Raw genomic sequence first — 24923 nt, forward strand, 5'->3', positions numbered from 1 at the left:
AAAACTTACAAACAACTTTCTATCAACCTAAGACTATCAACTAACTAACCGTTCCCGCCCGCTTCGCTGGGCAAATTTTAAAAGGAAATAAATTAATTTTTATTCATCTTACTACAAATACAATAAAAAGCCAGTAGCATAAGCATCTAGGATAAAATTCGCATCTAATGGTGGTAGTTTCATGTCGATACGATCAGCGGCTTAGGCGTGATTGAGCCTCAAAAAAAACATTTTTTGAGTATAAAATATACATATATACAGGGTGTCCCAAAGGTATGGGACATGAAGGGAAAGTACCTTAAATATCGAAAATAGGCTATTTTACTGAAATAAGACTTATTTTTGAAAGTAAGTAATTCTGCATTCAAAGATTTTCTAAAAATTACTTGCCTCGTCTGGGAATCGAACCGACTTAAATGTAAAAAAAAACACCCCTACTCTTATGATGCCAATCGAAAGAATGGCCAAAAACTAATAACTCTTCTTAAGAAACATCGTATTTTAAAAGAAAGTAGTCAACTAAGTGGGTATTTTTTTGTAAATGAATTAATGAAATGCTCAAAATGTGATCCCTCTTGTCTTACGCAAATCGCCAATCTTTTAATGACTCCACTACCTGTTGATTTTCTTATCATTTTATGGTGAATACTCGATATGATATTGCACAATTCTGTTTGTAACTCGCCCATGTTCTCGTATCGCTTTTTGTATAGCATATCTTTCACGTATCCCCAAAAGAAGAAATCTAATGGTGTAAGGTCCGGGGATCTGGCTGGCCATCTAATCGGTCCATTCGTACCAATCCAAGTAGGAAAACATTCATTTTACGTTGTTCCTTTCTTTTAAAATACTATGTTACTTAAGAAGAGTTATTAGTTTTTGGCCATTCTTTCGATTGGCATAATAAAAGTAGGGGTGTTTTGTTTTTCCATTTCAGTCAGTTCGAGTCCCAGACGAGGCTAGTAATTTTTAGAAAATCTTTGAATGCAAAAGTACTAACTTTTAAAAATAACATAAAGTCTTCTTTCAGTATAATAGCCTATCTTTGATATTTAAGGTACTTTCCCTTTATGTCCCATAACTTTGGGAAACCCTGTATTTAGATTACAGGAACACTAAATTATAGGCGGATAAAACAAGTTTTTGTTCTACATTTAAAAGCTATGTTTTATGGTTTTCTAATTTATTATCAAACACTGCACTATATTTGGTTCACAATAAAAGCACGTAGATATAATATTCAGAGCGTGTAAAGCTTCGTACTGTCACGTTCGAGATATTCACTATTCTGAACTAAATGCATCGTATAATTTTATTAATGTATCAAACTCGCTTCTGGAACTTCACTAGGGATTAAGAAATGAAACAGAAAGATGTCGACTATCAAAGATACTTAGTATAAGTTTTATTACAATAGATAATTTATAAGAATATTGAAAAATTGCTTCAATAAAAAAATTATAAAATTTAAGGTTGTTATTATGTTTTTAGACTACGTTTTTGTAACTTTCAACTTTTTGTCGTTTTTGGAAAAACCAGTTAACTTTAACAAAGCATTTTTTACACTAAATTCCTAAATTAAAATTAGATAATATTGTTAGCAAGGGCTTTAGGACTCTTGGCTTCCTCTTTCGTAACTGTAAGCAATTTAAGGATCCTCGCACTAAAATAATTATTTACTCAGCTTTGGTACGTAGTATCTTGGAATACTGCAGCGTTGTATGGAATCCACGTTTTAATATTTACTCACAAAGAATCGAAAGGATACAAAACAGATTTCTTTTGCATCTATCTTGCGATCATAATCTAGTTTAAACTCTTAGGAGTTACGAGGATAATTTAAAGTACTTCAAGCTTCAGTCATTCTCGAATCGAAGACAGCTCCTCGATCTTACTTTCATAAGTTGGTGAATGGCGTCATTGATAGTACCTATTTATAAGCTCAATTAAATATTCGTGCCCCACTAAAGACAACAAGGCCGTCGTCTTTTATGCCATTCGTAGAAAAAAGCACACGCTTACGTCAAAGACGCTATTCTCCAATAGATTGATGTAGAATTATAATGCTATATATAAATTATCACGTAAGAAATATATTGGTACTGTAATAACAACTACTGTTAATAAAGAAAAAGATAAAAAAGTTGATATTGATATTTTTTCAAACATATTACACAATATTGCGTCATTTAAACGGAATTTATTTCATAAAATAATATTTTTTGTAAATTATAGGCTAAAAAGTATATTTTATTCAAATAATTTATAAATACTGATAAGTTTAAGTCTGTTTTATATAATTATGAAATGATGCATGTTTTAATTATTATAAAATATTATTGATTTCTTATTCATTTACGTTTAATTAAATTTTTAAATATTCCGATAATGTTTGCATTCAATTTAATTGAATACTTGTGTTTGTGTCTATGTTTTTGAAATGTAACACCTATAATTAAGTCAACACTTAGAATTTATTATTTATTGTAATAATATTATTACACTTTTGTTAGTGTTTGTCTTGCTGGTGTTAAATACATAAATAAACAAATGATAATAAGATCCTGGTCATAAAAGTTTATTATATTTTTACTTCAATAATATTTGATACATATTTAAGACAATCACGAGTAAAAGCTATTTCTGTATGATTCACTCCTACATCTGCGTTGTTTCGCGAGACTGAGTAGCTTTTTGAGTTTTGAGAAATATAAAAAAAAATGTTCGGACTCTGAACTCAGATCTGCTATATGATAGGGCTACACTAAGAACGTTAGTAAGGTTAATACCGTTGCTTCTCCCCGTGACGCCCATCGCTTTCTGTCGCTTGGTATCAATTTTTTTCAATTTTCTTGATTCACTTAAAAAACTCTAAAACTTCTAAAACACTTTTTTCCTTAAAAGTATTCAGCGAATTCAAATAATTAAATAATAACAATAATTGTAACTAAAATCCGGGCGCAAAGCAGGAAGAATTTCGTGCGTTAACCTGTATTACCTGTCCCTGTCACTCCCACGTAAATATAATGCGTCTCGCTCGCACAGATGCAATGGCCGTCGTCACGGATTGTAAATATTTTAAAGCGACTTTAGATTAAATTATCGTAATAATTTGACTGACTATTAAAGCGAAACTAAATGCCAGCGACCTTGAGCGATATGAGTTTTCGGCTGCCGGCCCGCCATCTATGTAACAAAGCCAATATTTTCAAAATTCTTGGGTGGAAAACAGTTTATATGCTTACAATCCTCGTTATTCACTACTAATCTGAATAAATGAACCTACACAAAAAAGTACAAGCTATAAGAACAACTCTCTGAGAGAAGTACCTAAAAAATGCGTCACGCCATGCCAAAAAACTTGTTTAACTTCAAAGAAAAGTGGTAGTTCAAAAAGGCTCGGCAGTGTTAACTATAACCAACAGCAAGCATTGGCAACCTACAAATAAGACTTAAAGATATGTGTAACTCTCGAAATGCTATACTTTCACCACAAAACTTGTCTAAAAACACCATGTTTGCGTGTTTTCTGCTTACTCTTCGCCTTAAGAAGTCTAATGCTTTTCATTTCATTTTACTTAGGAGAACTCAAAAAAATATTTTGGTCATAGTATGTTTTTCATTGGAATGAGTTTAGTAAGACTTTAAGTAGGTAGTACTTACCTACCTTCTTATGTGATAAACACATAATTCATACCTACACATTGATGAGTAAAAAATATAAGTTGATTATTGAATTGTAGAAGAATACGCAATTTTTTTTACTTATAGTCCATATTAATTTGTTTATTTAAAGTATATTTTAGCTAATAGTTAAAACAGCTCGCAACCATCCCCATGTTTTATGGTCTTCGACAGAGGATTTTATGTTGGTGATGGTATGTACCGATATACGAACATAAGATATCAATCTTATGTTACTACCTTTCGAAGAGTCTTACAAATGACTGACGGCTCCATACAAACTTTTGTACAAAGCAATCACTGCAATTCTTTCTTTAACACTTTTTTTGTGATTTTATATTACCCTCAAAAAATATTTCACATGGCAGGAAATAATCAACGTCTAACGTGATAAAATCCACCTTCGAATTGAAACAAAAAAAAATTAATATTTAAGTTCTTACTATATTTAAGGCCCTGACTTATTGGCGAATGTCCGTCCATCTATCATGGATAAAAAGTTAGATATTAATATTTAGATGGATTTAAGGAGTTATGATAAGTATTTTATTTAAATAATAAAGAAAATATCATGCTTATAATATTATAAGATTCTGAAAGTACATCTTTAGAAAGAAAATACAGCTGTTGTTATCAACACATGACAATCGACTAGCACGACTAAATATAATATATAATAAATCACCCTGGTAAAATGTATATCCTATTGCTTTTAAATAAGACTCATATTCCTATAACAAGTCAAAAGTGATTAGTAACAGCTGCCATGATAGTGACAGCATAACAAAACTATTGTGAATCAGCAAGTGTAATTAATTACGAAAATACTTCTAAATATTATTATATAGGCTGTCGAATTTAATATAGCAGCTGCCATATCAATATTCTTAATCTCATATTCAGTCACAGGCCTAATTGCTAACCGAAAGATTGATGATTGATATTATTAGATTCCATTGACAAGTTTTAACGAATTATTGAATTCATCTTACCGTAAAAATAATTACAATCTTCATCAGTACTGAAATCAGCTGATGAATTTATAACGAATAAAAATTTATATTAAACTAGAGTAGCCTTAAAACGGTTTATTTAGAGATAATGCCATTTTCCGTTTCGATACACTCTAAGTATTTTTATGATAAATTAAACAAATGAATTAACTCATGGAGTAATAATATATATTTTCCTGTTTACAGTATGCTTAGCATATGTTTGTCGGTTGGTATTACCAAGTTTTCGAACAGACTGAGACAGAGCCGAGTTCACCAACACTCGTTTAAATAATTAACAACTGATTAAAGTTTTAACAGCCGTTTATTAATATTTTTGTTTATTTTAGTGTTCGTCATGTTCTAATCATTGATTAGGTACTTTAACCGATTGATTAACCCAAAAGTTAATCGAAGCAGCACACATAGTTTAACCACTGTTTTGCTCCATGATGTGGTAAATTGTGTGACATATGTCTGTTTCAAAATAAAAATGCAAGTTGCTTTGTATTATACTTTTGAAGAGGACGATGTATCAGATGATTTTGAAAATATTGAAAGAATAATGCGAACACCCCGTTTATTCCTAAGACGGAGAAATATAAAATACTTCGAGGAATATGATGAAAAAGACAAAATACAATGTCAATTACTGTATGCGCCGCAATTATTACTTTTCTTTTTATTTGGTTATGGCATATTTATAGCGCCGACGGTTTCTGTAGATTGAGAAATGCCATAGACAACAAACGCATTGTCATCTAAGAGGTTAAGATAATGACAGGTGTGTTGCGCCGCATATATAACCAAATTGTCACCGAGCAACACAGTTCGAACGCAATACGAATATAATTGAATAGTAAATTGATACTAAGCCAGTGATCCACGCATTGTTAAGTTCTCGGTGTAACGCAACGCAAAACTCTTATTCATTTCTCATACTCGGAAAGTAATGTTGTTTTGATCTGATTATTCGGTGGAAAATGCTGTTTCCATGTATGAGAGGGAAAAACTCATACAAATTACTTCCCACCTAAGGGCCGGAATGAACTTTAAAAATTGAACCGCTAGCAGCTGTGAAGAGTTTTATGTGAAAAAACACACTAATTAACAAGAATGCTGCGGCCATCTGACTTTCTAAACAGCCAGTGTGACCTAAGCGCAAACTTCTTTGAGCGAAATAAGCCGCAACAATTACGCGATGAATTCCATATTTAAAATATAAAAAGTCGACATAAATTGTCCTAATTTGACAGTTAATTTTAAATAGGTACTTCTAATATTATTATATATTATCAATAAATAGTTTAGAATAACAACAAGTTTTATTTTCTTCATATTCGAAATGAAAAGTATCGTGCTTAACACGGGTAAATGAATAAATTTCTACTCGGTCTAAATACCTCGGGACTGATTCTTTCGACCCTCTGTTAACAATCTACTATTCCTACACACGCCGAGAGGAAGTAACACGCACGCACCTTAGCACTAGGAGGGAGCCCCCCCCCAGCTGCAGACCATCGCGCCTAGGAATCTCAGGTACTTCGGCATGTTATTTTAGCCATAACTGATTTCTCTATTTTAATAATATAATATTAACTCTTTTTCTACGCTTGCGCATACAAATACGCGCTAAATTAAAATGGCGTATGGCCTGTTATTGTGGGGGCAGAATAGGGCTAGCCGCGCCAAACATCAGATGGGCTCACATGTATGGCTTAGAGATAAATTCAAGAATATAAAAATAATCACTCCTTACTCTCAATATCTATTTTAAAAATATTATGTATGGGCATAGAAACAAGGATTTGTAAATTTACAAAAATTTGTGAGTTGAATTACATAATAGAAATTGTCATTTTTGTGTACGATAGCGCAATAAATGAATATTGTATTTAACCACATAAATGCTAGTACTTTTATACTGATAAAAGCAATTCGTGCGAAATTATTCTCTAACCATTTCAAAATACTCCAAAATGCACTACGTTAATGTTCAAGTTTTCATTTCTGCCCGCACACCCGGAGTGCAGCCTGTTATATTTCTTCGAAGTACTAAAATATTTCAAAATTTATAAATTCTGTTATATGTAAGTGGCCCATATATAATACTAGCCTCTTTTAGCTACTCAATGTTAATCTTGTTATCATACAAATTCAAATGTTATATTTTGTTTATTTTTAATTGTAACAGTATATAATATGGCCATACTAAGTATATAGTATATTATTACTCTCAATTTGTTGACATTACAAAGTCACAAAAACCAGGCCGTTAAAGTAAGAAAAGAAGTTGATTGAAAATCTATCATTTACACAAATAAAATTTGAAAAACAAAATTTTATGAACGATGCGGGACTCGAACCCACGACTTCGGGCGTTTCGTACCGGTGCTCTATCCAACTGAGCTAACCGTTCGAGTGACGTATCCGTATAAAATCTTGTATGCTTTGTTCAACTCTCAGGTTGTGGCTTCATCTACAGGATCAACTTTACAGTTGATAACCTGCTCAACCCCAATATTTGCATATTAGGAAATTGACTTGAGATGTCGCTCTTCAAAAACTAAACAATTTGTTATGTTTATTAAGTGATAACACTCACTTCTAGGATTAATACACAAATAAAATTTGAAAACCAGAATTTTATGAACGATGCGGGACTCGAACCCACGACCTCCGGCGTTCCGTGCCGGTGCTCCAACCAACTGAGCTAACCGTTCGAGTGACGTATCGTTATAAAATCTTGTATGCTTTGTTCAACTCTCAGGTTGTGGCTTCATCTGTGGCTTCAAATCTATCATTTAATTATAATTTCACTAGCGAAATTGTAATATCACGGCTTTGACAATCTACCTGCAATATATAAATTTGAAGAGTTAAAACCCCATTCTGTATTTAAATTCGAAATACGTAAAGCTCATTCGCTTGTTCAATACCAGCTATTGTCTATCACCGATCTTATCGAGTTCCCAGAACATTTTTATGAAGTCCATTACAAAAGCACAAAACCTGATGCCAGTACTGAAAAAGGCCTTTACAAAGCTTTGTTCGAAAGGCTTTGTCGAGGATTTATTTATTACTGTTAAAAAATATATCAGTACATCTGTGACATGTTGTTTTCGAAGTCCTTTTAGGATCATCTCGTTATCCGAGTATCTATCTAGACATTGGCGTTGATTGTCGACTTGTATAAGATAATAAATCACTGTATTTGTTTGAATTGATTACCAATTATGACAGTAATCATGACCTTCATGTTCACGTAGATTTCCTCACACAATTTTTTTTTTATGAAAATAAGGGACGGGACGAGCAGGACGTTCAGCTTATGGTAATTCTTGAAAAATCCAAAACCTCTGAGTGGCACTACATTTGCGCTGATCACCTTGAGACATAAGATGTTAAGTCTCACTTGCCCAGTAATTTCACTAGCTATGACGCCCTTCAGACCGAAACAAAGTAATGCTTACACATTACTGCTTCACGGCAGAAATAAGCGCCGTTGTGGTACCCATAATCTAGCCGGCATCCTGTGCAAAGGAGCCTCCCACTGGTAAATATTTACTTAAAACAATGAATTCAAGCTCTAAATATCTCTATAATTTATTTTTATACAATAATTTTTATAATTTTTAGTGAAATTTTCATTTCTAAAACGCTTTATGCCTTTCAACATTATTCATATATTGGATGCAGATCCTTACAAACGAATCTGTTATGTAAGTTTTTTTAGAGTTATTTTAAAACACTCATTGATATTTAGAAGAGTGGCTGTTGAGTTTCTTGTAATATTTTCATCTCACGAGCTTCTACTGTTTACGAACATATAAATGTTAGGTTCAAGAATTTAAATTAATGGTTATTCAAAAGTCCTCAATTTACGCTAATTTAATGAAATTTTATTTGACTTTGATAGGCTCAAAACGTTTTGAAATAAATGTACCTAAAGTAATTTTTAAAATAACATCTACATACAAACATCTTTACAGACATAATCAATTGAATCAGCTTATATAGTCATAAAGATACTAGCTACTAAATTATGTGTAACCCTGTATTTTATATTTATATTAATTACTAAAATGTAAAAGTTTGAAATTCTGAGGTCGGAAAGTGGAAAAGGGGGGGTGTTTTAGGGTAAAAAACGGTTTATCTCGATTTCCAGCAAAACTACAAGTCCTATGGCAAAAAATTAATTGGCAAAGTTGTAGGTGATAAAGAGAATAAAGAGAACCTCAAAATTTAGGTGAAAAATTCCTAAAACCAAGTTTTTGGTTTTTTATTTATATCTTTTTCAAAAAAAAAAAAATTCTACGAAATTTGGTGAAAACTTACCTTATTGTGTCCCAAATACACTGTATTTATTTGATTTAAAATATTTATTTTTTCGCCTTATTTTAACTTAATATCAAAAAAGCACCCTAATTTTCAATCGAAAATTCTGACGTCTAAATATCAGTTTGGAGGCTTTTTGTTCGTTGAAATATCTACTTTGTGATGGTGTAAAAAAAATATACATTACTATAGGAAATATTCTCAGAAAATGCAAAAAATTGAAAAAAAACTCAAATTCGAGATAAACCGTTTTTTACCCTAAAACACCCCCCCTTTTCCACTTCCCGACCTCAGATCGCCCGCAATTTATTTTTTCCTTAATTTTTGTTATATTTTTGTCCTTTACGAATGGGTTTCATCCTACTGTAATGTTTTGGTTTCAAAAATTATCGACCCTGGTCTAATATACATAGGGTGATTTCAGAATATTTATTATCTCAAAAGAATACAAATTCACTTACTGAGATACTTAAACTAACATGATACATATATTGAGCGGCAAATCGTTATATACTATACACAATTTAAGACGTTATATTTAAAGTTACAATAATTACACAGAGTTACAATAAATACTAATTAGGTAGATACATTAATAACGAAATAGGTGGGTAACGTATAAAATAAATGTTTACAGTAATGAATAAAACACCTACACTATTTTATTATTTATTATAATGACAGCTATGAGGGTATTTGTTTAGGTAGGTATAGGTATGCTTAAATCTTTAAAACTACGCAATAGATTTTGATGCGGTTTTTTTAAATAGTAACATCCATTAAATAGTGGAGAATACTGTTATTTTTGAGGTTTCTAATGTGAAGTCGCTAATAATTACATTTTTTCGCTTACATTGTAAACGCAGGCTGAACCCTACGAGATTTATCAAAATAATGTACTAAGTATTGTACACATTGAAAAGGTCTACAGAAAACTCCGCTATGGTATATTATGTCTATCTCTTATGGATATCCCGCAATAACATTTTTTTGTCATTTACTTTTAAAAATAATGGCTAATTTTCGAAATCATTTGAGGAAACAGTATCGTGAAAAAATTACGATTTTCGCGCAGACTCTGTCGATATTCAACCCATGCCCATTAATCGCTACAGTTAAGGCCGCTATCCCAAGAAAACTCCAAAATAGCGTACAATTGAAAATATTTATTAACGGTTTGTATAAAGCATTTATTTTTACAAATGATACTTATCTACAGAATATGAGAAGAAAATGAAATATTTTCTTTGCATCTTTAATAGACATTGCGAAAAACATCACCAAAGTACACCTTAGTTTTACAGTTGGAGCCATTTTAATTCATTCAATCTAGATAAAAAATGTATTTAAAATTTCTTACTGTTTACCAATACTATTGAATATGACATAGTTTTGTTACTTTTATAAAGAAAATTGCATTATTATTGTAATAAATTAAAAATGCTTCTTATTGTGAATTAAAACTATGGCAATCTTTTGCGAGAGAGGTAACCTAGCTCCGCTCTATTCCTCAAGGCCCTTGGCTCGGTCTCCAGCCTTAAGGACAGTTGCTCGATCAATTGGACGTAGTTCCTGAAAAAAGTTCCAATCACAACATCACATTTTAAGGAATTCGTGTTTAAAGTTTAGTAAATTTTAGTGTATTCCATACATGTGGGTTGGGCCACTAAGTCATGAAGTCATTACTAAGTCAAGAGTGACAGTAGGGCTGCCATTTTTTGTCAGCTCGTTAATATGAATAGCGTGACCAGTTTTGTGTTCTTAACTAAATATCGACATAATTGTGGTTTGGAACGTTTTTCTGGAATTACGTCCAATTGCAAAGGCCTGCTGTCCCGACTCAAGCTTGACTGGAAGCTAACGTTCTGGAATTTATAATAGCTGATTACTGGCCCTTATCTAGCCCAGATCTGAACAATTGGATTACGAATTATCCTCATTGTAGAAGACATGCCCTTGTCGCTTTAGAAATCTTTAGAATAAGCAGTGACTAAATTTCACACTGCTAAGTCCACAGATGAGTGGCCTGCAGTTTAAGCTAAAGTCGAATTAAATACTATTTTTATTTATTACTGAGACTAATAAATAAATAATTGTTGTCATTTTAATTGATATTACAATTCTTTAACAAAAACTAAACGTTTTTTATTTGTAACAGGAACTAGCAAAAGTTATTATGAATAAATTGATATATTAAATCTGGAACACATGGGAAATGAACAAAGATTTTATTTTCGTCCTAAACAACCTGTACATGTATAAAATATACGCCACATAACGATCAATGGTTGCGTCATTTGGTATTCCGTCTGACTCGACTTCTCTACGTAAAAATTCACTTCTGAAAAATTCAATTCACAAAATTCCTTTACAATTTCCCCGAAGCCTAAAGAATAAAAGCTATTGTATCGTTACGAAGCGTTCCCTGAAAATTCAAACAAATGTCAACACAGCTGATCTTATTACAGGCAGATATGGGTATCATGATTAAGCACAACAGATTTTATAACTTAAGAATTCATAATATGTAGTAAATGAATACACTCTTAGCTTAGTGTAGCTATATGGACAGCTGGCCGTTGGCGCAGTAAAGTCTTCGAATGGCGACCACATACCAGAAGATGCAGTGTTGGTAGGCTTTCCATATAATGGACCGATGATCTGGTGAAGATCAGTTGAATGAGGGTAGCGCAGGACCGATCATCGTGGGACTTTCGGGGAGGCCTTTGTCCAACAGTTTAAAGTCTTCCGACTAGTATGTTGATTGGCTATACTTATTATTAATTATATATACCAATTAGAGTTGCTTGTGGAGGGTTCTCCAAGAGCTTGGTGTACCAAATCATCTCATCGCTTTGCTTCGCACCCTGTATGGTTCAAGCTAGGGAGTTGTAAATTTCGACAAAACAACCTCAAATTCCTTTAATTTTCGTCAAGAAGTGCGCCAGGGGAGCATTTTGTCGCCCATTCTCTACAACGCCTATGGAGATCACATTATGAGACGTACCTGCGAGAACTGGGAGGGAGGCATCACAATTGGTGGCGTGAAAATCACCAACTTGCGCTACGCCGATGACTCCTCGCGATTGTCTTCCGAATGTCTACGCAGAGTCTTAGAATACTTCGGTTACATCGCAAGGAAGGACGATGGAAACCTTGAGAGCCTCATTGTGGTCGGAAAAATAGATGGGAAGAGGCTTCGTGGACGCAGTCCAACACGATGGTCTGACCAGATCCGCTGTGCTCTCGACTCTACGGTTCACAATGCCTTTCACACCGCCAGAAACAGGAATAGATGGACAGCGAGCATAAGAGAGTAAGTGATACAGAAGGATGGTCACGACCCTCAGTACTGAGGATTACGACGCAGGGAGGAGTATACATACCAATAAAAAATTAAATGTGATTAAAAAGGGTTGTAATATAGTATTTAATTTATAGGTATGTTAAATGAGGGACGACGTCTACTTTTGCCGTGAAGCAGTAATATGTAAGCATTATTGTGTTTCGGTCCAAAGGGCACCGTAGCTAGTAAAATTACAAGGCAAATAAGACTTAACATCAGCTTATGTCTCAAGATGAAGAGCGCAATTGTGGTGTCACTCAGAATTGTTTAGTTTTTCGAGAATCCTGAGCGGCACTGCATTGTAATGGGCAGGGAGTAACAATTACCATCAGCTGAACATCCAGATTGTCTCGTCCCTTACTGTCGTAAAAAAGAGAGTCACCCTACTGTCTTATGACGACAGGCTCATCCATATTAAGAAGAACACTGCAAAGATAACCAACGTGAAATAGCGGGCTAGCGCTGTTCTGATTCGAATAGGCTCGTATTACCACAGAATAGGGATGGATACTTAGGTATTTAGTATCATCCCTTAGTATTCTATAGGGATATACTAAATACTTAAGTATCCATCTATTCTATATATCCCTATAGTATATATCAAATCAAATCAAAATAACTTTATTCATGTAGGTAACCGTTAACCGTTAGGTAACGGAAATAACACTTATGAATGTCAAAAAAAAATTACATCTTATCGAATCTACTGCTACTTCGTAAAGGGTGAGCTAATGAGAAGAAGTAGCAAGAAGCTCATTGCCACTTTTTTAAATCAAGATTTACATTTTCATCGTTATACAAATCATTTCAATTACAATATAATATGTTAAGTGATGCAAAAAACATACTCAAACGTCAAATAGTGAATGCCTTATCTAGTATTAGTATTAATATCTAGTATTAGTATCTATTACCCCATTAACAAATTGGTTTCAAATATTGTAAAAAGAACTGTAACTTTAGACGATATTATATTTGAGCCAGTTTATAGTCACGATTTAATAACATTTAGGCGATCGATTATGATACCAGATAACTTTTTTTATATATATAAGAGGGGGCAAATGGGCAAGAGGCTCACGGGCTGGTGAGAGGTGAGGCAACCGCCCATGGACATCTGCAATATCAGGTGTCAAGAGATGCGTTGCCAGACTTTAAGGTGGGAGTATGCTCTTTTCTTGAAGGCCCCGAAGTCTTATCGGTCCAGGAAAACCGCAGCCGGTAATTGATTCTAACTAAGTAAAATACTTAAAACGAATAATTTAATTAATTTATGGCGTCGAATAAAGTATATATTAAAAGATCTTAAATTTATTGTAGTGTCTTCTATACGGCCAATTTAAATAAGCATACAATAAAAATAATAGATATAAAATAATATAATCAGTTGATTGATAAATAAATAACAATTAAAAAAAAACAATTTAGTTACAGCTGGATGCAACGACGGGTAAAAGATTTCATCAGAATATTATTTGAAGTGACTATTAAAATGTCGTGTTTATTCATTCTTACTGTTAATTCCCTCCCGGGGAATCCGGATTAAATCTTCCACCTCTTCATAATGAGTTACCTATTTAGCATAATTTTCTTAGTTTTAAATCGTGCCAAAGAGTACTTTTAAACAAATGAGCGGTCTTGTAACGAGGCTGTTATCACGCACACGAGAGTATTATGAAAGTGAAAATGGACTGTTTATTTAGAAGTAATTTTACTCTTGTCACGTTTGTTTCAACCCTTCATAATCAGTCATATAAATTATATTACGTATAGGTAGGTTTTATAGCTGTTTTATGTCTTAAAGGGTGTTTTTAAAGTCCCACAATCCTCTACCGTCCATAACACACGCGACATAATATTGTGTTTATGTTTATGAACTTGACAGACATTTGTGTTATGTTTACGTACTAAAATCAAATAATACTTATATATCATACTGAATTCTGATAGAACTGGAGTATTTCTGAAAATATTTTAAAAATATAAGAATGTTAACTATCTTTATGGCCCAATAGCGTATAATCAATTTATGATTTTTCTTCTCTTGGTTTTCACAACAACTGGTTGTAACTATAATTTCATAAAAATTATAAACATCATAGTAGTGTCACATATTTTATTTTATTATTTTACCTTTAGTATAGTAATATTATATAAGTAATTTAAATTATAGATGTATTTGTTTGTCGTGGTCGCTGCCCGTGCTGCGAAACACGGTTCCTAATGAAAATCAGTGTCGAGGCTCAGAAGGCTCGACGGATACTGAGTGGGCCTCCGATTGGCAATACTAAAGTGATTGCACTGCTCCTCAATGTTATTGTTTTCATTTTTCTTTTAAAATTCCACTAGGTCTGTCTTATTTTTTAATATTGTAACACATTAATATGTTGAAGTTACTTATTTTGTTAGAGCTTCTTTTTTTATATTATACTTTTGACCTATGTACTGCAGTGTAATAAGGTTGCAAATAAAGTTAATAAATAAATAAATCATTTTATTTCAGGCTACAAGGCCCATAAAATTATTATTATTAGCCCTTATAATCTAACATACATATTTTTAAAACTTAAATCTACGTCACATTTTCGCGGCGATGTGAGGCGCGGGTTCGGTAACTTCTGGCGGTCGGCGTCATCCGCGATACTTGCGGAACACGACCCCCTCCGGCCACAGCTTCACGTTCTTGTAGGTCTGACCCTTCGACACAGTTCTACAAGCGGGTTCCATGCGGGCGTGCCCTCTTCCACTTTCTGTCCTCAGCACTGTCCGCTTTCTGGGTTGCTGGCGGATGGCAGCAGCATAGTCACGTTGCGGTGTTGACGTAACGACCGCAGGCGACACCTCCGAGAGGGGAGAAGGTGAGGGACGGGTGGCAAGTACATTACCGCTTAATTATTTTGATATTATTGTTATTATTTATATTTTTGAGGACAGTGAGTAAATACACTTAAGACATTTCAATACAACAAGCAATATAAGATATGAGATAGAAGGTGAACATCAACAATTACCTTCCTGCTCTATAACGGACCTTAAGGCTGTTTGTCCACCGCCACCGTCACCGCGACGTCGCCAAGAACACGATTGTTTCTGGCCGAGATCAAGTTGACGTGACGGCAATCGTTTATGTACAGCGACGATCTCGGTGAGTCGGCCACTTTGTTGTCATGCCATCATGTCATGCATTTCTTCGCAAAATTCTATGTTTGAACGCATTCAGTGTCATCCCACAAACATTGTTCACATTCTACAAATTCTAAATGAATAGATGTAATATTTAAATTTACTGGCCATTTTATTTGTTCTACTATATATACGTTCGTTTTCGTTCTCAGTGATTTTTCTGTGGTGGAGATGGACAAACGGCCTAAGAGGCTACGGGCAGCTACATCGGTGCTACGCAATGACGTAGCGAGACTGACTTCACCCGGTATAGTGCTGAATACCATTCGCATCACCAATAATTGTAAGTGTCTTACTTTTTGTTAAACGGTCAAAAAATTCGATTTTTGAACTTATTACTTGTAAATAATATAAAAACCCAATTTTTAGAACTACTACCAGATGATTTCTGCTGTCTCCTTCCAACTTAACAATTTGTTATTTTTAAACCCTCACTTCTGGGATTAATTACACAAATTAAATTTGAAGACACAATTTATGAACGATTGGGACAAACCCGCAACCTGTCGCGTTCCGTGCGAGCGCTCTTTCCATTGAGCCAACAGTTCGTGTGACGTATCATTGATAAATCTTTGTATATCTTGTTCAACTCTCAGGTTGTGGCTTCATCTACAGTATCTACTTTACAGTTGATAACCTGCTCAATCCCTATATTTGCATATTAGGAAATTGACTGACTACAAACTGAAATGGACGGATTACAAACAGCTGGTATGCTTTATCCTCTTCTATCGTATGGGATAGTTGGTTGGGACCTCTGCCTTTCAGTCGTAAATTAGTGAGTGTATATACAATCACAGCAGATTTTCACTTTTTAAAATTGGACAACCGGAATTCAGGACTGCTTTTTCGCAGACAACCCTATACCATCGTGTTATTAATGAAATAATCTTCATTTTTATTTAACTTTAATTCATTAATCAGACCGATGAATGTTACTAGTATACCCTACCCTTGTCTATTAACCAAACCGGTGAAATGTTAAATATATTTCATTAACTTATTAATTAATCATATCCCAGACTAAAATTTTTTAGACAATGCAATATATTTATTGACATATTAAATGCTCCAAAGGAATAAATTATTTTACTTCAAAGCTAATTATAATTATTGGTTTACTTATTTATTCAAATAAAACAAATCTTATAACTAAATTTACAAAACTATGACTACATAAAATTAAAACAATCATTACGTTGAAGCGTTGCCCTTTACTTTCCCCGGGGCGTAAATAAAGAATAGGGGAGTCCCAGGCCCATGGGCGTCGTAAGAGGCGACTAAGGGCTTTTTAGAAGTGGGAGAGTCACGCTGCCGTCTTATGACGTTAGCATAATCGGGCCAGACTCGTCCGGGTTAATTAACACACTCGCACAGAATACCGGCGTGAAGTAGCGGCCTAGTGCCGCTATGTTTCGCAAAGGTTAGTGTCAAGGACCGGAGGCTATCCCTCCCCCCCTCCCCCCAACAAAATATGAGGGCGGTCTTGAAAAAGAAATTACCCCAGGAGGGTACCGGCTCTACCAGAGCCGGAGAATCCCTCCCCGAGCACTCTCGCTCGGGCTGCCCTTCGTATTCTGGGGAGGGCACAGAACCACGCATGACCGAGGACAAAGGAGGCAGTAACACCACGGCACCCCGCACCACGCTCAACGTGGACTTTTGCAATATCAGGGGAATTCACTCCAATTTAAACGCCGTCCACCACCACCTTGAGACGGCGCAGCCGGCCTTGTGTTTCCTTACGGAGACGCAGATATCTCGTCCTAGCGATACGTCATATTTAACGTACCCCGGGTACAAAATTGAGCATAATTTCATGCCTCATGCCGGGGTATATGTGTGCCAGCGACCCGACGCGTTAGGCACTACAAGTCAGCAGATTGGGATAGGATGCGTTCCTTTTTTGCATCCTACCCTTGGGGCAGGGTTTGTTTCCCTTCTGACGATCCTAGTGCCTGCGCCGTTGCAGTAGCCGATGGGATACTACAGGGCATGGATATTTTTATACCAAGCTCTGTAGTATCGACCGGTGGCAGATCACAGCCCTGGTTCGATGCGTCAGCATCTGACTGCAAAAAACAGGCGTATCGAACTTGGGTTGCGGCGCTGGGCACAAAGGATCCAAACTACAAAGTTCTTAAGAGGAATTATAACCGTGCCTCCAGATTTTTTAAGCGGCAAATCGCGCATGCGAAATCGAAGCACGTCGTCAAAATCGGCGAGCAGCTTTCCAGTTACCCGACCGGAACACGCAAGTTCTGGCCGTTGTCGAAAGCTGCTCTTGGTAACTTCAGCCAGCCGTCCCTGCCGCCGTTGCACATGAGAAATGACACCCTGGCCTATGGGCACAAGACAAAAGGCAAAAGAGAAAGCTGATCTCCTTTGCGCTCTTTTTGCCTCCAACTCGGCTCTTGACGACAACGGAAAAACACCGCCGACCATCCCGACGTGTCAGAGCTCCATGCCTGAAGTACAGTTCAGACAAAAAACTGTTCGGCGAGCTCTGTTTTTTCTTCTGATTTCTCCAATCGTGCTTAGAACGTGTGCCCCTGAGTTGACGCCGGTGCTAACGCATTTATTCCGGCACTCTTATTCCAAAGGCGTAGTCCCTGACTCATGGAAATCAGCCCTTATCCATCCGATCCAAAAAAAAGGAGACAGTTCGAATCCGGCAAACTACAGGCCTATTGCTATTACCTCCCTGCTCTCCAAAATCATGGAGAGCATAATCAGCCGCCAGCTCTTGGTATATCTAGAAGGTCACCAGTTGATCAACGACCGACAGTACGGCTTTCGTCAAGGTTGGTCGGCAGGAGATCTTCTGGTATACCTAACACAAAGATAGGCGGCGGCTATTGAAAGCAAGGGGGAAGGCCTGGCAGTTAGCCTGGATATAGCGAAGGCCTTTGATCGTGTATGGCACAAGGCGCTCCTCTCAAAACTTCCATCATTTGGGCTTCCCGAGAACTTGTGCAAGTGGACCTCTAGCTTCCTCACTGGGTGCAGCATACAGGTCGTTGTCGACGGATATTGCTCGAACCCGAAGCCCGTGAATGCTGGAGTGCCCCAAGGCTGTGTGCTATCTCCCACGCTGTTTCTTCTGCATATCAATGATATGTTGGACAACTCCAACATGCATTGCTATGCAGACGACAACACTGGTGATGCCGTATACACGGGCCATGCAGATCTCTCTCGGGAAATCGTCAACCAGTGCTGGGAGAAACTTTTGTCCTCTATCGAGTCCTCTCTCGAGAGGGTCGCGGAACGGGGTAAATTGAACCTTGTCCAATTTAACCCCCTAGAACTCTTAAGTTTGCGCGTTTACCACTAAAAAAACCTCATTTGTCGTATCACCGCTCTTCGACAACACTCCCCTTAAAGCCTCGCCTAGTATCGGAATACTGGGTCTCTAAATCTCGAGCAATTGCCAATTTCGTGGCCATCTGGAGGGCAATGCCAAATTGGCTTCGAAGAAGCTGGGCGTCATCAATAGAGCACGGCAATACTTCAAGCCGGCCCACATTCTAGCGCTCTACAAAGCGCAGGTCCGGCCACACATGGAGTATTGCTGTCATCTCTGGTCTGGCGCACCCCAGTATCAGCTCGATCCATTTGACCGCGTGCAACGCAGAGCAGCTCGAACTGTCGGGGACCCAGTGCTTTGCGAACAGCTGGATCACTTGGCGTTGCGTAGAGACGTCGCTTCATTGATTGTCTTCTACCGCATTTATCACGGGGAGTGTTCCGAAGAGCTGTTTAACCTGATTCCTGCCGCCGAATTCCACCTTCGCACGACTCGCCACAAGTTAAGATATCATCCCCACCATCTGGATGTGTGGCGGTCCTCCACAGTTCGGTGTTTCCGTGACGATACGACATGGGTACCTTCAAAAAAAGCGCGTACACCTTCCTTAAAGGCCGGCAACGCTCTTGTGATTCCTCTGGTGTTGCAAGAGAATGTGGGCGGCGGTGATCACTTAACACCAGGTGACCCGTACGCTCGTTTGTCCTAGTATTCCATAAAAAAAAAAGCGTACCTAAAATACTGGCAACATTTTCGCGTAGGATACCTAGGCTAATTGACATATTAAATTGAATATAAAATAAGTTTCATCCATTAACCAACTTGGTGAAGGTCGATTTATATCTGAATCTTAGACTTTAAGCCATTTTTTATAAATGAATATAATATTTAAAATATTGACTCGTGGGTCATTTTTAGGGGGTGTGGTAGAAAAAGACTTAATGCAGTTGTGATTTGACATGGCACTATTGATTTTAGTTATTTTTCATTCAAAAATTGTATGTATGTTTAAGTAAGTATATTGTATTAAATATATCATTGTCTTGTTACCCATAACACAAGCTATATATGCTTAACTTGGGGCAAGATAATTTGTGTAAAAAGTGTGTCAATATTAGATATTTTATTGATAGAATTAGATATTTAAATTTATACTTTGAACATTAATTTAAATTTTATTTTTTTCTAAAATTTTTTCATTGATATATTTTCCGCTTAAAACGCAGTGGGAACTAATAAATGAATTAAATCTACGTTTTTATTATAACTATTTTAATTCATATGTATAAAAATATTAACACCATGTCTCAAGGTCACGAGCGCAATTATAGTGCCGCTCAGAATTTTAGGGGTTTTTCGAGAATCCTGATCAGCACTTCATTGTAATGGGCAGTGCGTATGAATTACCATCAGCTGAACGTCATGCTCGTCTCGTCCCTTATTTCAATCTTCATAAAAAAATTCGTTAGTAACCCTCATACATGTATAAAAAAAAATGGGGAACCTGTACGGCGATTTAGCCAAGAAGAAGCGATATCACAATTTAAGATTAGACTGAAAATGTTCCCAGTAATTGTTAAGTTAATGTGATTGTGTGGCAAGTTGGCGTTGTACAAGTTAATAACTTAAGGAGTCTTAATGTGCTATACGTCGCTTTAATGAGACTTTATTGGATTAATTATTCTACTCAGCTTATTCGGTCTGAATTATGGTAATTATTCCGAGAAATTTCTTATCAACTTAAAACGTGCTACTTGAAGGGTAAGAAGTATGTTAAATGTGTATGGTTATTTAAACTACATTTTAGTTACACAAAATTTAATTTGTACCATAATTTATGGATAATTCGGGACTCGAACCGGGTTCCCTTCCGTTCAAATGTTCAAACGGGAAACCAACCGTCCGAGTCACGCATCATGACCGTTGCATGACGCAATGAGTGTTTAAATTTAATAGAGTGACATCTCATGTCAATTTCCTAACACGAAATTATTGGGGTTGAGCAGGTTATCAACTGTAAAGTAGATCCTGTAGATGAAGCTGCAAACTGAGAGTTGGACAATATATACCAAGATTTGCAGTCACACACAAGTAGTTGTTTAGCACCTTGATAACATGTCTCCTTATAATATATACCCAAGTAAATAAAGTTCTAAGTCTGTACGCTAAGCCGCGACAAACTATAAGAACTAAGAATTGTTTGGGAACTTTTGAACACTAAAAACTGTATAGCGATATTTAAATTAGACAAATGATCTAGATCTCTGAGTGAAAAGAAGCGGCGCAAGAAACTCTCCCAGCATTCATTTTTAAGCGCTCTTTACAATAAAGTATTCAATGTTGTACTGTCATTTGTTATTGCTATAAAATAATCATAATCCAGTTCCAGGCTGTCTGATCAATTAGATATTCAGCTGTGGAGTAGTAGGATTTATGACAGAGTCTTTTTTTAATACAATATATAAATTTATTTGTAGATAATGCCTTAAGAGTGGCTGGGACTTTATTATAAAAGTGTATATATAGTGTAACATTTACCCTTAAAGCTTTTATGTATCTTTATGAAGCCTACTAGAATTAGTTACAAGCAATCTCTTATTTCTAGTTTTATAATAATGAAAATCACTAATAAGGGCAAAATGGTGACGATTTTTGTGAACGTATATTAAATTTTCATAAATGTACTGACAATAAACAGTCATAATGTTTATTTCTTATTAGACGGTACACGTAAGTTATTTAAAATCATATTGACAATACAATATAAAATAAAAACAAAACTTGACCTTGAAATATCAAAAACACAAAAGAATAACATTTCAGATCAAGCGACAATATATCACGGATATAAAAAGGACAATATTGAGACAGTGGCAATAAAAATAAACTGTGTCAAATTTATATCAGCCGATCGAAAATTGTGTTGGAGATAGAATGAGGAAAATGGGAACATGGTAACCGTTTGTAATTCCCATTAATCTTATTAGGATTTTATGTTCTAACTCCACGTCTTGTTATATATTCTAAGGGTGTTTTAGATTTTATTAATAATTTTTACAATGGTGTAATTGGTATTTTAAGATATGCAGCTATTATTAGTAAATATTCGGGATCTAGTGTGCACAAATCCCGCCATAAAAAACAAGTAGTTGGCTGGAATCATCACAAAAAAAGATAGTTATCAAACTGCAAGATTGTTTCATCACAATTATGGATAAACTACACCAAAAGATACTTTAACATCCTCAGGGTTCAATATAATGATGTCCTTCGCATTTTATTAAGAATGCCGAGGCATTGTAGCGCGTCGTGCATGTTCGCCGACTTTGGAGTCCCGGACTACTACGCTGTTATACAGAATAGAATAGTGGGATTCTGAGAAACCGTCCGTAATTCTAAAAATAAGATGATTAAAGTCGTCGCTGAGGCATCCCTTGATAATGTGTTTTACAAACACTGGCTAAGGGTACACCAGATCCCTAGCGTAAAATGACAATTTATTTTTATTATTATTTTTTTAAGTAAATTTAATTTTATATTAATTAATTAATAATCTTTATACATATTTTTTTTATAATTTTAAAATATTTTGACTACCTACTTATATGTAAACATGTTTTATATGCGTCCCTGACCTGCACTAAAATGAATAAATAAATATGCGATTTTAGGCGACTAAATTTCGATTTGCAATAAAACTATAGTGATTATGAGTTTGTTGGGCAGAATGTTATAATTGCATCAATATCAGCCTAGCGAAACTATGAAACGTGCAGTTATTGATAGATTGTCAGATGATGGTTATAATCTTGTAAGAAACGGAGATAGTCGAAATCCATTACGTTTTAAGAAACTATTCGCTTTCAAACATAGCCTAGTTAGACTATTTCAAACATATGTCAAATTACTGCAAGTTTCATACTAAACTAAATTTCAATTTTTACTTAGTCAGTCCCACTTCTTATTACCTAGTATTTACATCTTTTTGATCAATGCCTGCTTCATGACTGGCTGATTTGATCTTCACTGTAAAATATTTTAGTCTGCAATTTTCGGAAACTTAAGAACAACAACAAAAAAGTGGAATATTGTGCTGGGTTTTTGCAGAATCCGTGTAGATCTGATACTTTTTGTGAGAATTGCATAGGAAAGTAACCAAATTACAAGGAACAGACTTAAACTTAAGTAGCTTTATTTCATAAAAAAGTTTAATACCATTCTCATTTTTCGAAGTTCGATTATAAATTCTGTGTATCATGAGGAAATATCAGATTCTTAATTAAATGACGATGTTTATCAAAAGAAGATAAAATCTTAGTTATAATAATTCTTGTTAGTTCGAACAGAAGCTCCATTTTCCATACTTTTTTATCATAGATATTGAACTATGCTTGGCGCTCGTGAACGGACCCTAATTGTGGTGGCTGGATGATTCTGTCATTGAGAACCCTGGTTTTGTTGTTAAATACAAAGCTATATTGTCTTTGAATCATTGATATTTTTATAAAATGTTCATTAAGGTTTATTTGAAGTGTGTGTCAATTGATGCATCCACTGTTCTCAATAACTCTCGAAGGATTTTACCTTTTTTTATATTTTCACTTAAAGTAAGTTGCAACGTTTGAGTAATTTTCTGTTTCGCTAGAATTTCATAAATTATATTTGTTTTATTTGTAACATTATAAGCCTGCCTTCTTACGTTCCTCTCAGGTCTGAGGCATACTTTTCGAATGGGGAATTTTTGACTTTCATTAAGTGATTTCATACCCTATTTTGAATAAACATATTTGAATTTGAATATAAAGCTGTAAAGATATAAGCGAATAACAATTCTGAGACGAGTAAATAATACGATATTCCTTCCTCTTCTTCCTATTAAAGCTCAACTTTTCCTAATTGGTGATAAATATAAAAAATTGTATAAGTTAGACCTACAAAATAAAAAATAACATTTCACCGTGTAATAAGCTTTCGAATCAGATGATTCCTTATCATATGATGTTACTTTCAAACTGATAATTTAATTTCCATTTTCTATATCTTGTTCCAATATGAAATATCATCTGAAAGGACCCTTAAGATAAAATTTTATCAATAAACAAAATGTTGTAAGTAATTTTGCTTGTGTATTTTATGCAAATGGCAAATGTTCACACAATTAAAGTGTTATGTGACCCTTTGCTGAGATTCTCATTTAAAATTAAGAAAATTGTTTGTATGTTTGCAATTTATTTAAAGGGGTTCTTGACGAGACCCAAATACGAAGATAGGTGATCTCTCACAGATATCCGTCAGGAAACAAACGCCTGGAAGTATACCACGAGGCGCGTCAGATTATTTGCACTAATAAGGTTTTTTTTATGGAATAGGAGGACAAACGAGCGTACGGGTCACCTGTTGTTAAGTGATCACCGCCGCCCACAATCTCTTGCAACACCAGAGGAATCACAGGACCGTTGCCGGCCTTTAAGGAAGGTGTACGCGCTTTTTTTGAAGGTACCCATGTCATATCGTCCCGGAAACACCGCACAAGGAAGCTCATTCCACAGCTTTGTAGTACGTGGAAGAAAGCTCCTTGAAAACCGCACTGTGGAGGACCGCCACACATCCAGATGGTGAGGATGATATCCTAACTTGTGGCGTGTCGTGCGAAGGTGGAATTCGGCGGCAGGAATCAGGTTAAACAGCTCTTCGGAACACTCCCCGTGAAAAATGCGGTAGAAGACACACAATGAAGCGACGTCTCAACGCAACGCCAAGTGATCCAGCCATTCACAGAGCACTGGGTCCCCGACAATTCGAGCTGCTCTGGGTTGCACGCGGTCAAATGGATCGAGGTTGGTAAATAAACTCACCAACGACGGGCGAGATTAGCTTCATCTTGGGAAATACACCTATCTGTCACCTAAATTCACAAGAATGGCCACGGATGCAGGTCTTGGTGAAAAAGAATTTTTTTTTCAACTTTAAATTCAACTAACACCTCATGAGTAAAAATCGTCACTATATTCCAAATTTATGGTTCCATAACAATTATAATATATTAAACCTGCAAGCCTTTTCGGCTTCA

The sequence above is a fragment of the Leptidea sinapis genome, chromosome 21 (genome assembly GCF_905404315.1).
Source record: "Leptidea sinapis chromosome 21, ilLepSina1.1, whole genome shotgun sequence".
In the NCBI taxonomy this organism is placed as follows: domain Eukaryota; kingdom Metazoa; phylum Arthropoda; class Insecta; order Lepidoptera; family Pieridae; genus Leptidea; species Leptidea sinapis.